This window comes from Balaenoptera musculus, chromosome 9 (genome assembly GCF_009873245.2).
Source record: "Balaenoptera musculus isolate JJ_BM4_2016_0621 chromosome 9, mBalMus1.pri.v3, whole genome shotgun sequence".
NCBI classification, from domain to species: domain Eukaryota; kingdom Metazoa; phylum Chordata; class Mammalia; order Artiodactyla; family Balaenopteridae; genus Balaenoptera; species Balaenoptera musculus.
In genome coordinates, this window is record NC_045793.1 from 101,959,690 (window position 1) to 101,970,844 (window position 11,155).

Below are 11,155 nucleotides of genomic sequence, written 5' to 3' on the forward strand. Positions count from 1 at the left end.
GTGTCTGTGCCAGTACCATGCTGTTTTTATTACTATACCTTTTTAACCTAGCTTGATATATGGTAGGCCAAGCTCTGTTCTCCACCATTCACACATATTTCTAATTATTTTTTTCTAAAACCGCTTTGGCTACTCTTAAACATTTACTAGTCCATCTGAATTCCGAGTCATAGTGTGAAAAATTGAAGTATTACTTAAAATATGAAGTATTTTTGGAAATGTGAAAATATTTCAAATGACTTTAAAAGTTTTTAATTAGTAGGAAAATAATTTTCTCAGGGAAAAGGATAAGAAGAAAAATATGTAACAGTTGAAAAGCCAGTATGAAGGCCATTAGAAACCCACAACAATGAAGAATATTTAAGAACTAGAAATCAAATACAACACTTATTGTAAACCCAGAAGAGATTATTGTATTGTATTGTAGATGTGGAACTAACTGATTCAGTTTCAACTGTTGGCCAACCTTGCATTCCTGGAATAAACTCATCTTATTCATGACGTGTTATCTTGAATTTGACTTCTGATTTTTTTATATATATTTGTCTTGCTTCTATGTTTGTAACAGATTGACTTGTACTTTTTCTTTCCTTTCATGTCCTTGTTAATTTTTGATGTCAAGTTTATTTCAGCTTCATAGAATGCAGAGCTCTCCCTCATTATCATTTTCATAAGATTTTGTACAATTAAGAAAAAAAACAGTCTATAGTTGAAAACCTATCCATTCAATGAGCTCATCTGGCCTTCAGATTTCTTCATTTGATGGATAGGTTTTCAACTATAGATTTAATTAATTTAAAAAAGGGAAAACTATTCATGTTTTCTATATCTTCTAGTTTCAGTTTTGGTAAAATTTTTTTAAAAATAAAATTGTTCACAGTAACCTCTTATTAACTATGTGCTGTCTATGGATCTTGAATGATGTTTTCCTTTTTACTCTTTTCTATTCATAATTTTTGCCTTTTCTCTCTTTTTCTTGATCAGTTTTGATATAAGCTTATCACTTCTATTAGTCCTACTCAAGAACAAATTTAGTTCCATGGATTTTCTGTATTGTATGTTTTCTTTTATTTAAAAATAATCTGTAAAATTCCCTTCCTTGTACTTTTTTATTGGGTTGAATTTACCTCTTTTTTTCTAATTTGTTGAGATGGATATTTAGATAACTTAGATGATTAATTCTTAGCCTTCCTTAATTTCTAATACTGTATTAAAGACTATAAACTTTGATCTAAGCAAATGTTTAGCTGCATTCTACAACTATTATGTCATCATCTCATTTTATATGTATATGTATATTTACTGACACTGATAGAACAACATAAGCTTTCTTTTGGTTAGTTTTTACATGGTAGCTTTTTCTTTAATTTAAATTTACTTGTACTTAAACTTTCATCTTTATGGAGTTTGTCTCTTGTAAGCAGCATCTTTTAGTCTATTTTTAGTCCAATATGGCGGCCTTAGTCTTTTAACTCACATATTCAGGCATTTTCATTTAATGTGATTATTGATATATTTGGGTTTTTTCCTTATATTTATTTCCTATTCTAACCACTTGTCTTATGTTTCTTTTTTTTCTTCTTTCTTTCCTTCTACTGGATTAATCAAAAGATTTTTTGACACAGCATTTTCTCTCCATAGCTTATTAACTATGTATATTTTTAATGTATTAAAAAAAACTTTTCTTCTATTTTTAAAATATACTTACAGAGTTTTTAAAATCCTTGTTTAAAAACTCCAAAAGCTAGACTACCTCTAAAATTGTTTTTTGTACTTCTTTTTTTGTTCATTTGATCCTATTTCTTGGAATGGCTTGTAAATTCTTTCACTAAATGCAATACGTTGTGTTAAAAAGAATTGTAGGGGCTTACAAGTTGTTTTCTTACAAGAGATGGGATGGAGCTAATTACCATAATCCACATAGAGACTGAGCTAACTCAAGATTTCCTAGGACTCAATAACCCTCTACCTCTCCTCCCCACCCCCAACCCAGTTCCTAGGGTTTATCCTCCCTCAGGTGTTCTGAGAAATTAAAGTGATGCTTGGGTTCTGTTTTCTCAGAGAGAGGAGCTGGATCCTGAATACTGATCTTTGTTTTCTTAGATCTTAAGAATGTTAGACTTTTTGTTTGGCTTCTAACTCTTCTGTTCCAGGGAGCTTCAGAATTTGGTAAATGACTTGGGAAGGAGATTGCGAGATTCCAGTGTTGAGTTTAGAGTTCTCTGACCTTTGGTCTTTTTCTTTCCTCTCTCTGAAGTTTTGTAAGACTGTAAAAAACACAAAAACAAAACCAAGAAGCTTTCAGGTTTCTTTGATTCTTGTACTTATTTTCTGTTTGGTCTCAGTATTTTGCTGTTCACCTAGAATTGGCAGATGGTCTGAGTGAATGTCTGCTCACCTTTCAGTAGGTCCCATTCTCTGCGGTTTTGTACCTTTAGGTGCTGTTTGCTTTGGTAGCTCTCCAATGCCTTCAAACAGGTTTTCTCTCTGTATTTTTTTTTGGATTTTTAAGTTGCTTTTAACAGGATTGTTGGACTGCCACAACTAAAAACAAATGGTTGGTGTTCTCATCCTGGAGGTTCTCGGATGGATTGTTGGCCTGTGAGAAACAGTGTAATTTCTGAAACTCACTTATAGAGATTGGTTATTGAGACACCCATCTGTGAACATGAACACACAGTGTGCTTCTGGTCATCATGCTTTTAGACAAGTCTGTCCCTTAAAACTGTGATGAGATGAGCCTTGCTAGGAGACCTCTGCAACCCATATCCTGAGACCACGGAGGGGGTGGGGGAGTGAGGCAGGATGCATCCTTGGGAACTTTGAGTATTCTTTATTTGCCTATGAAAATGGATCTGGAAACCAAACTGGACAGTTAATTTCACAGCTGAGTTCCTGCAACTAGCTTGATGAATGACTACTAATGAAGCTCTGTGGACAGCTTTCCATCGCATTTTAAAAACATACATTGAAAGTTGTACTTTTATGCCTGGCATTGGTACTAGTAATATGTAACCACTCAAATTAAAAGAAAGAGCAAGGGAGGGATCCTCACTATTTGTGTGACCAATTGGGCTGCTAGTTCATGGCAGTGCTTTCACTACTAGTGTCTGTTACAGAAACACCAGAGTGGGTTCTGCAAGAGGAACTATAGCAAAGTTAAGAAGTCTATAAGTAGATGATAATATTAATGTATGTATTTGTTCCTAAATCCTAGTTTGCTGGATTATTTGTGTTTAAAAATTGTGGTAGAATCTATAATGATTTATGTGGCTAATGAAAATAACTGAAAGGTATAATGTTATAAGCATTCTCTCATTTCACACACATATACACATGGACAGAAAACAAAGAATTACCATACATTTATGGTAAAACTTGATAGCATGAAAGCAATGTACTAAATTCAACCATTAGATGAGACAAACAAAAATAAACAGACTTAATACAGTGACAATGTTGAGTATTATGAGTCCCTTGCTCCTGGAAAGCAGCAAAGGTTGAAAAATCCCCCCACCCTTTTGTGTTCTGAGAAATGGCTAACATCAAAGGACCACCTTATATTCTGAGACAAGATGGACCTCCATCCTTCTTTAAGAGTCAATTGGGGCTTCTCTGGTGGCTCAGTGGTTGAGAATCTGCCTGCTAATGCAGGGGACACGGGTTCGAGCCCTGGTCTGGGAAGATCCCACATGCCGCGGAGCAACTAGGCCCGTGAGCCACAATTACTGAGCCTGCGCATCTGGAGCCTGTGCTCCGCAACAAGAGAGGCCACGATAGTGAGAGGCCTGCGCACCGTGATGAAGAGTGGCCCCCACTTGCCACAACTAGAGAAAGCCCTCGCACAGAAACGAAGACCTAACACAGCCATAAATAAATAAATAAATAAATAAACATAATTTAAATAATAAATAAAAATAAATTAATAAACAAAAAGAGTCAATTGTTTACCAGTCTTTATAAAACCCTAGATCCCTTTCCTTTCCTCTGGGACAGTCCTTATTAATGAACATTCTCTTTATTGCAATAGCCTGAATAAAGTTATCTCCTTAGTTGTCTGGTGCATTTTATCTTTGACAACAGAAAAGAGAAGACTTTAATGAAACTGTAATTTGTATCCTTGAAGAATGTTATTCTATATGATAAATGAGCATGATGATATGTAAAGAAGCAACCTTAGTTATTTAGAAAATTACAAGTGCCAAAAGGATACAATTCAAAAGCAGCATTTACACTGATAGAGAACTAGTGACTTAGATGATTTAGCAGAAACATTTTCAAGAACATAGTTTAAAAAGACAAAGGATAGAAACTGAAAATTGAGATAAGTGACATGGAACATTGATAATGAAGTTTCAATTTCAACATAGTAAGAGTTCTGTAGGAAGAGCCATAGAATGGAATAAAGGCAAAAATCAGAGAATTGATTGTTGAAATATTTCGAGAACTGAGGAGACATATGCTTTCTAATCAAAGGATAACCAAGGGACGAGGGAGGAAGAATATATCTGGAGTTATCCTAGTGAAGTTTCCGTGCTCCAAGAGAAGATCCCAAAACTCTTCAGAGTGAAAGTCTTGAAAAGGGTACAAGATAACAGGATGCAGAATAGTAGAGATATTCTGATGCATAATGTTATCAAATAATAATGATAGTTAACACATTTATATTTAGCACAGGCTTAGGTATAAGTTCTTTGGGAATGTTTTCTCTTTGAATCTTCTTAACCTGATGAGGTGGGTATTCATTATTAGCCTAATTTTTCAGAGAAGTAAGTTTAGAAACAAAAGTGTTAAGTCACTTGCCTAAGGTCACACAGCTGGTAAGTGGTAGAAAGAGATTCAAACACAGACAACCTGGCTCCAGAGTCCATGCTGTGGTCTGGCTTGAGGGAAATGCATTTATGTAGAGAAAAATAACATCTAAATGTAAGGGCAAAATAAATATAAAGGCAGGACAAGACTGAGACAATTTACTTGATGAAATCACATAGGAAGACAATGAGGGCACAGAGAAAACTTTTAAGCCCCAAGTTCTGAGAATTCCAACATACAGAGGTTGGGCCAAGGACACACTAAGAGAATCAGGAGAGTGGCGCTCCAGACACTGAGTGAAGAAAGTGTTCCAAGAAAAAGGAGTGGATAGAAGTATCAAATGCAGCCATCAGGTTGGATGTGGAGAAGCGAATAGACACTGGATTTGGTAATGCGGGGGTCACTGTAGAAGCTGGTGGAGAGAAGCAATCTGACTGGTGCAGATTCATGAAGGAGTGGGGACAGGAAATAGGAACCCTCCTTGATTACAGGTCCAAACATGATCATTGGCCCACACATGGCATAGAGCCAAGTCCAACTTGATGAAATACCTAAACAAAGTACAGAATTTTAGAATACTGGATAAAAGTATGTAGGGATATATTTATATATTATACTCAGTGGGACCTACTTAAGCAAGTCATGAAATTGAGAAGTTGGGCTAGAGAAAAAGTGAAAATAATTGTAAAGAAAAGTTAAAAAGCAACAAAAGATTGATGAAGGTATTTGCCTTCAATAAAGCAAAGAAAAGATTTCAATCTTCAACAAGTCAAACAAATAAATATAAAAACTTCAAACAATTTGAAAATGCAATTTAAAGAAAATGAAATAAAAATAAGTAATACAAACATAAAAAGAAAAATCTCATGCACAGGACATATGGAAGTGCAAATTAATAAAATTGATTGCTATTCTTGTCCATTAGTTGAGAAAAAAATTAAGACAATTTAAAATATGCTACCTTGGAGATGATGTGGGAAAAAAGATTACTCTCATACATTGTTAGTGGGAATGTAGATTGATACAACATTTTGGAATCAGTTTGGAAGTCTTTATAAAATGTAATTGATATTTAAATTTTAGGATTTAGGTTTGCATACATCATGACTCTTGTATAAAATGAAGTATGCACAGAAATGTTTGCTGTAATATTATTTGTAATAGAAAAAAAAAAAAAAAACTGGAAACAAATTAAATATCAATCCATGGCTGTCCTGCTAAATGCATTGCAGAATAGTCATACTCTGGAATATTATGCAATTTTAACAAAAAATATTAAATTACTTTAGTAACATGAAATGACCAAGTGTTAAGTATGATAAAGCAAGTTTTTGTATAATTTATTAACCCAATTTGATAAAAAAGAATTAAATATCCCACTAATGATACATTAAAAAAATGTCTGGAAATCTACATGAAAAATGTAAACTGTGGTAATGTCTGAGGTGTGGGATTTGGGTGTGGGGGAGAAGCAAAAATGGATCACTATCTCATTTACTCACAGTGTAAGCAAGCAGGACCCTATGGAGCCTTTCCAGGACAGAACCCCCCTCCCCCATGTCCTCTTCCTGCCTCTTGTCTGTAGAAAACTTTAGCCCCCTAGGCCTTCCCCAAGTTCCAAAGAATAAATTTAATCAGAGAAGTGAGAAAATGCAGAAAGAAAGGCAAACAGTCAAGCAAGACAAAATATTAATAGTTTAGCCATTAAGTAAAGTCAAGGACTTTTAGTTCCTCCTCAAGGGCTATAGATAATATTCTGAACCATGTCCTTTGAGCTGTTTTGCAGATACTGAAACCCCTGCCAGGTGAGAGAAGTTAACTGCATGCTGCCCACAAACACATAGACCCCGGGCTGGTTGGAATCAGAAGATCAGTGATGTTGACTCCTGATTACCTCACCACCAACCAATCAGAAGAATGTCCATGAGCTGATCACACACCCCAAAACCTCCATCTCTCATCCTGTCTTTAAAAACCTTTCCCTTAGAGCCAGTGGGGAGTTTGGGTCTTCTGAGCATTAGCTGCCTGGACTCCTTGTTTGGTGCCCACGATAAAAGCTGCACTTTCCTTCACCACAACTGTGTGTCAGTAGGTTGGCTTTACTGTGTGCAGGTGAGAGGACCCAAGTTTGGTTGATTAACAAAAGGTTCATTGCATCACATGAACTTTTTAATAATTAATGCTTTTTTCTAAATTTTAAAGGAAGAAAAGTATTTCTATACCAAAAGCAAGTCTACATGGATAAAAGACATATATAAGAAATGAAATCTAAAAGGTCTAAAGAATATCTCAAAATTAGAAGGATCACAATAAGGTTAAAGCACTAGAAAAAATCATTAATTAGAGTGTTTCTGTTTAATATGTACATTTGCGTAAAGTATGCTTGCATATTTTAATGTATGCATAGAAAATTAGATCCATGGAAAAATGTGCTAATGGTGACTGTTTCTTGAATGACAGCATCTTCTACTTTTATATATTTCTGTAAACTTTCTGTTTCATTTTTCTAAAGAGCAGTGATTGTGTTTTCTAATAAAGTTGAACATTGTATTAAATTTATTTTATGTAACTGTTTTGTAAGGTCTAGGAAGCTGGCCTGGCCAACAGCAGAGCAAAGCGTCCAGCAAAACAGAAAGAGTAGATTGGCTATGAGTCTTGTACCCCTGTTTGCTTTGGCATTATTAGATTCAATAATGAAGACTAGAACTAGGAGATTGGATATTGATTATTTGCATTCTTTGTTTTTAGTGGCTTGAACTGGGGAGTGAACTGCAGCTGGGTCATCAGCTTCACACAGACATTAAGTGGGTTTTCAGATTCTGAACACTTTCCCTTTGAATCCTTTGACTCTTCTTCCCTGGAAATACATCTGCCGCATGGAGGGGACGGTGCCCTCTTCCCATTGACTGAACCCCAGTTGAGGGGAGAGGCCATGTCACCACAAGACTACGTGGCTCAGAGGCATTTTGTTTGGTGAGCCTTGTTTGAGAACCTCCAGTCAAGTGCAGGGAAAGCTGCTTCAAGTTTGTTGTATCCCTCTTTCTCCTGACTTTGACCCTTCATTCAACAGGAAACAGGATAACCTGACCTTTCTACGGGGCAGACACTGTGGCAGGTGCTTCAGATTCTGCATTGAGCACCATCGTGGGGAAGGCAGGGAAATTAATAACTTAATTACAAGTCTAATAAGAGCTGCAATGTAGAATTTTGTTATGGGCTGATTATGTTTGTCCAAAATTCATTTGTTGAAGCTCTAACCTCTCCAGTACCTCAGAATGAGACCGTATTTGGAGATAGACCCTTTAAAGAGGTAATTATGTGAAAATGAGGCTTTTAGGGTTGGTCCTAATCCAGTATGATTCGTGTCTTTGTAAATAAGATCAGGGCACACAGAGGGGTGCCGGGGATGTGCTAGCACAGAGGAAAGACTGCAGCCGAGGAGAGAGGCCTCAGAAGGAACCGAACCTGCAGAAGCCTTGAACTTGGATTCCAGACTCCAGAACTGTGAGAAAATAAACATCTGTTGTTTAAGCCCCCCAGTCTGTGGCCCTAAGGCAGCCCTAGCAAACTAACCCAAGTTCAATGTGCTCTTAGAAACTGTGATGGGCAAGGACTGCTTTCCACAGGGAGAGGCACTTGAACTTCCACGTGGAGAATGGCTAGTGAGTAGCCCTGAGTATCCAGTAGAAGAAGCCCTAAGAGAAGTGGGAAGAGATTTAAGGAGTTTAAGCAGGGCATTCATAAGAACTTTCTGGAATTTTTGGAAGATAAACCTAGCTACAACGAGGACACAAATGAGGAGCTTGGATCCACAAAGGAGACAGGACAAGTGCACTGGTGTCTGAGGGCAAAACAAGGGAGGTGAGATGTTGCTAAAAGCCAGAACGTAACGTGGTCCGCAGGTGTCTGAAGGATGTGAGGTCTGCCCTAACCAACAGCTTCTGGAGCAAGCCTGAGCGGACAGCAAATTGAAGGGGCCTGGGGAGGTATGGGGGGTGAAGAGCTGGATACCGTGTTTTCAGACAGCCTGGAACGAGTTTGACTGGGAACCACTGGCCATTTGGAGAGATGGATTTGTAGATTCCTTCAACTTAGATTCTTTCAACTGTACACGGTGCTTCTCATTGTGAGAAAAAAGTGGCAGCACCTGGGAACCTTGGAAAATGCAAATTCTCAGCCCCCTTCCCCAACCTACTGAATCAGAAACTTGGGGGTGCGGCCCAGAGAACCACACTACTGGGATATCATCTAAGGGATGTGGGGATGGATTATAGGCATAGAAAGCCCTCGTACTGATGGAGTTTCCATCTCAGCTTATAATTCTTTTAGTTCACTTATCTGCACGTGGACATACGCACTGTAGTCTATGCCAGACACGTAATGAATGAATCTAAGAAATGCCCTGCCAGGACATCATGGCCAAGTTTTGTGAGGTTGCTATCTTAAGTTATACGTTCGAAGATGTTTGATTTTCGATGTGTTTATTCTTCTCCATCCACTCCCAATATCCCCCCACCACCCCATGTTGACTTAATGTAACATTTATTTGTGCAGTTTATTTGAGAAAAAAAGTTTCAGCTTTCATAACTTCTCTCTCCTTTTTATATACAGTAATTTCCATGTTACATGACTGTTCAAATCTTCTTTACAATTTTAAACTCTGAAATACATTTATCTCCTTTAGATTAACATCCATACAACTATCATCGTTTTCAAACTCTTTATTAATTCATACTTCTGAAAATTTTGGCATAATTATGATTTCATCACTGATATATTTTATAGCTTTGGTTCTCACTCACTGGTGTTTCTGATGCCTCTGAATTCAGCGTGATGTCTTCTTTATATTACAGTTCATCATCATTTGCAAACGTGGAAGATAATAAAGGATGAAGACTACATGCTCCTGTGTGTTATGTACAGGGCTTAGCACTTAATTGGGGTTAATAAATTTATTACCATTTATTACCATTATCAGAATGACTACAATCATGACATTGCTAATCCTGACACAAGCTCTGGGCTGTGCACTGGATCTTCATTGTTTGATGGGCTCAAGCACTCCTTCATACCCTAGCCAGCCTTCTGACTGTGTGAACTTGATCTTGTTTAGCTTTATGTCTCATGTGCAAAAAGACTCTTTTGTTATTTTCTTTCTTAGTAAGAACTATAAAATAACCATAATCTTTTCCTCATGTATTCAAAATACTCTGCCTGAAAACGTACTTAAATTCTAGAAAGGTTTATACTAATTTAAATTACAATGGCACCATCTTTTGTGCTTGTCATTATCTTTCCTAGGCTTTGTCACTTCCAAAGCAATACATACTGTATTTTACTTTGTGTTTAAAAATTATTTATGCTGAATGATAAACTAGTTTTTATGAATATTCAACAATGCCTTCCAAGCTGTGAAATGTTCTGAACGTTCTCTTAAGTCCTTCCCACACCCAACTTCTAAATTAATCCTTCGAAGTACAGCTGTGACAACTGTCCCTCCCCTGCTCAAAAACCATCAATGACTCTTGTTTACCAAATAAAGCTCACTCCTTGGTCTGATTTCTGCCTCCTTGATAATCTTATCTTGACCTGCTTTTACAGCCTTACTACCTTACATCTAACTTCCTAATGTTATCAAGACCAAGCTTGTAGTGCTCCCCGCAGGACAGGCCAATAAATCAAGAGACAAGTTGTTGGGACCAAGAATAGCGATTTTATTCAGAAAGCCAGCTGACCTAGAAGATGATGGACTATTGACCCAAAGAACCATCTTGCTTGAGTTAGAATTCAGGCTTCTTTTATACTAAAAGGGGAGGGAGTAAAGTCAGACATTTCCTGGTTCCCATCAGCCTCCAGAGAGGATGTGTTAATTTCTTCCTTCCTGCAGCCATTCACAGATGGTCCCGGTCGGAATGTTTCCTGTGAGCTAAACAAAGGTATTTTAGCTTAATGCTCATTACCTGGGAGGCAAGGTTCCCAGAGATGGGCCATTATGTAGAGTTTAAGCTCACAGGCAACATCCCTTTAGTGATTAACTTGTAATTGAACACAAAGGTTCTCCCCTATGAAGCTAACATGGTCTGGGAATGCTTTGCATACAAATAACAGAATGATGTATTAAAATGGCATAAACAACAAAAAAATTATATCATAAAAAAATAAATACGAAGGTGAGGGGCGGTGGCTGTTAGTATCATCACGGGCTGGCTCACCTTCTCTGCAGCAACCTTGGCATCCCAAACTGTCACATTGCACAAAGAGACAGAATAGAGAAAATCCCCATCTTGTATCCGTCATCAAGTATGAGAAAAACCTTCCCAGGGCCTTCCAGCAAATTTTGCTT